Raw genomic sequence first — 4,077 nt, 5'->3', positions numbered from 1 at the left:
TCCTTCCGTCTACCAAAGAAAAGGGAGGGCAGATATGTCATCAGAATCCCAAATCAACCAATAAGGTGTATTTAGGCAGATAAGTGATATGAGCAGAAAAAGAGAAGAAAAAAAAAAAAAACCAAACAAACATTCACACAGCTTTTTTCCCCCCTTCCTTCCCTGCTTTCTAATATTAATATTCTCTCACCACAAACGTGTGCTTGCATGTCATAGAGTGGTTTGAGCTGGAAGGAACCCTTCAAGGCCATCTGTCCCACTCCCTGCACTGAGCAGGGACACCCACAGCTCCATCAGTGCTCACAGCCCATCCAGCCTGACCTTGGCTGTCTGCAGGGACATCCACTGCCTCTCTGGATAACCTGAGCCAGTTTTTTATTTTAAAAATTTAAAAATACAATAAAAAAATTTTATTGTAAAAAACTTTTTCTTTATCTCCATTGTAAATCTCCCTTCTTCTAGTTTGAAACCATTCCCCTTGTCCTATCACAACAGGCCCTACTGAAGAGTCTTTCCCCTTCTTTCTTACAGCCCCCCTCTAGACACTCGGTGTTTTCACTGATCCATTCTGATCCTTTTCTTTCCCCACCTTTGCTCTTACCCCAGTCATCTCATAGTTAATCTTGCCCAATGCCAAGGCCTTCTTCCCAGTGTATCACAGTGAGCCCTGTGCCCTGTAGCCCCAGTGCCTCCCCCATTGACTCCACTTCTGGAGCTCACACCCAGACTTGGGCTGACCGTCCTCCTGTGCCAGATGGAGGAGCTGTGTTTGGGGCTCCATTGGCACTGGATTGTTGGAGTTCCCCCACCTGACACCACTCCACCATGCTTTTAGAGGATAACAGCTTTTAATCACAAACCGATTGCTCCCCATTTTGTAATTAGAGACCAGAGGCATGAAAACAAGCAGGAGGAAGGACTCTGCTGCTCATGAAGCAGAAGAGCATCATAGAGTGGAGGGGAAAAGCCAGTGGATGTGCTGTTTCCCTAGAAGCACCCTCAGCTCTTGTGGTGCACGGTGGGATTTTGGAATGAAAGCTATTTTTATTGCCAAAGGAGTCCATGAAAATAGTCTGATCACAGTCCCTGTGCAGGAAAACCCTGGGAGAAGCCTCTTCTGCAGCTGAAAGAAGAGAATGGAAGCACAGGACTCATCACTCAGATTTGTCTCTGGACCACGGAGGTCAATCAGGAGCTGTTGACAGACTGGTGGCACTGTCAAGCCAGAAGGAGCTAACCTGCTCCTTGCTCTGCCACCCCTGTTTATGTGACTGGCAGAAATCTTCACTGCCCAAGACGTTATGTCATTTCAAGATGTTGTAACCATTTTGTGGTCTGATCTATCGGCGGTTCAGAAACCAGCAACTCATCTCCCAGAAGCTGTTTGTATTTCAGCTTAAGTTCACATCAGGTAACGTCCATTTCATGACACACATTCCCATTCTGACTGTTCTTACCCATATATTCATAAATGCATCACTGAGACATGGAGTGTGGAAGACCAAAAGGTGGTAAAGTTACCAAAAACCCATTTCTATAGCCCAGCAAGGAACCCCCTTCTTTTTCCCCTCAATGTCAGCTTTGCTGTGGAAGGAAAACAGCATCGCCATGAGTGGATCGTGCAGGTGTGAGGTTAAGTGGAAATTGCCACATGTGATGAAGCAGTGACATTATCACACCAACTGCTGGGTTATTAGCCCTGACCACCACTTTCCACTCATATCTTCTGTCTTCAGCAGCTTACACCTTCAGCGAGGATTCCTTCCTTGATCAGAAATTTCCTATGACTAAAGTTACCTTCAGCTGAAGTTCACAGAAATTTTGGTCAAAAGGAGGTCACCTAACATGGATCACTACAAAGGAGGAAAAGATTATCTCAAAACCACTACCACCAAAAAAACAGCCCTGTTTGTTCCTGTGTTTCAAGGGCTCAGAGCAGGGATAAGACATGGAGACTTGGAAATCAGATTTTTTTCATTACATGTACAATAGATTTTCTGATATCTGATAAAAAAGTTGCACTGTAGGATTAATTACACATTTGGTGAAGGTTTTAATGACATTGCTGGGGCTTCAGCCATGCAACTTGGCTGTTTTCAGAGCACATTTGGACTACAGAATCACAGAATGGCCTGGGTTGCAAAGAACCACGATGCTCATCCATTCCCAACCCCCTGCTGTGTGCAGGTCACCAACCAGCAGCCCAGGCTGCCCAGAGCCACATCCAGCCTGGCCTTGAATGCCTGCAGGGATGGGGCATCCACAACCTCCTTGGGCAACCTGTTCCAGTGCCTCACCACCCTCTGGGTGAAAAACTTCCTCCTCATATCCAACCTAAACCTCCCCTGTCTCAGTTTCAAACCATTCCCCTTGTCCTATCACCATCCACCCTCACAAACAGCCGTTTCCCCTCCTGTTATACGCTCCCTTCAAGCACTGGAAGGCCACAATAAGGTCTTCCCACAGCCATCTCTTCTCCAAGCTAAACAAGCCCAGTTCCTTCAACCTTTCCTCACAGGAGAGGTGCCACATCCTTTTGAGCTCCTCTGATTATTTCAGCTTAAAAACCCCAAATCTCATTCCACACACAAGGCACCAGAGAGACGTAGACCAAAGGAGCAGAAAGCAGAAGCACTCAAAAACCTTTAAACTTAGAAGAACAAACGCTGGGCACAGAACTCAGTCTTCAGTGGTGTGAACAAGTTCTGCTTTGGAAGTGGACACCCTGCTATTGAGATGGATGGGCCAAAGAGGCAAGTCCCAATGATTCTCATTTTGAGCAAAGGCAACATTTGGGGACAGATGATCCAGCTCAGCTGTAGCACATCAGACCTTCTGTAGCCCAAGGCAGACACTGGGACTTAAATGGTATCATCTCCATGTAGATCTCAGCACTGAATATCTTAGAACTGAGTTCTGCAGGGTGGCTGGAGCACAAGCACCTCCAGCTCATTCTCCTGCCTTTCTGGCAACCTCAGGTTTTCCACTTTGCTATGTGCCACCCCATTAAGTCACCTACCTCCTGCTTTCAAAGCTGATGCTACACACCCATGCTTGCCCTGGTTGGGTTTGCTGACATTGCATGACCAAACTGCACGTCCTGCTCCGACACGCCAGCAGCCACAGTGCTGTGTCATCAGAGCCTTGCAGGGGCTGGTAGAACCTTTGTATTCTACAAGTGATGGCCAACCTCACTTTCATGTTCCACACTCATCTTGGCTTCACACTTTGGACTGTGGGTTGAGTGACAGACAGGGATTCGGTGGTGCTGCTGCCTGGGCACTCAGCCATCCTTCAGCCAACAGACAAACAGAACACTACATTTCTAGCAGCAATAATCCTGTCCAAAGCTAGGTGGCTGAGGGCTTGAAACATAACATTAAGGCACAATAAATAAGACGTCAGAGCAGCACTGGGTTGCATGACCTGCTTAGATATAAGGAAAAAGTCTTTTGCAGTGAGGGTGGTGAGGCATTGGCACAGGTTGCACAGAGATGTGGTTGATGCCCCATCCATGGAGACTTTCAAGGCCAGGCTGGATCAGGCCCTGGGCAACCTGATCTAGCTGTGATGTCCCTGTTCATTGCAGGGCAGTTGGACTAAATGGCCTTCAGAGGTCCCTTCCAACTCTAAGGATTCTATGACCCAACACTGTGTTTGTGTCTGGGTCACAACCCAGCCCTGCTGCCTGATGCTAGGGAATCCAGGCATTCTGTACTGGGTCACTGACTCCAAAACATGGATCAGGACCAGCACTAAGTCTCCTGCCCTCACTGTCATCCATCGTGGAGATGGATGAGAGCAGGAAAAGTGTTAGGCCAAAGCTCAAGAGGAGACAACAGGCAGTGGGTGAGACTAAATGCACTGGTTGCTCAAGTTGGACTCACTGGCCCTGAGACCTCATTATTATTACCTGTGATCTTGAATCTTGTTAGAAGCATGATGCTCCTCTAAATATTACAGTCCCCATTTCCCAGGGGAAGCTGAAAGTGATGCTTCTACTTATTTTGCAGAATTATTCTAAGGTCAGGTGCTGCTCATGGTCCTGCTGACACAATCTGCCTGGTAGCCTGTTTC

The sequence above is a fragment of the Meleagris gallopavo genome, chromosome 2, assembly GCF_905368555.1.
Source record: "Meleagris gallopavo chromosome 2, MGAL_WU_HG_1.1, whole genome shotgun sequence".
Lineage (NCBI taxonomy): Eukaryota > Metazoa > Chordata > Aves > Galliformes > Phasianidae > Meleagris > Meleagris gallopavo.
The sequence above is the reverse complement of the archived record's forward strand: the minus strand, read 5'-3'. Positions refer to the sequence as shown.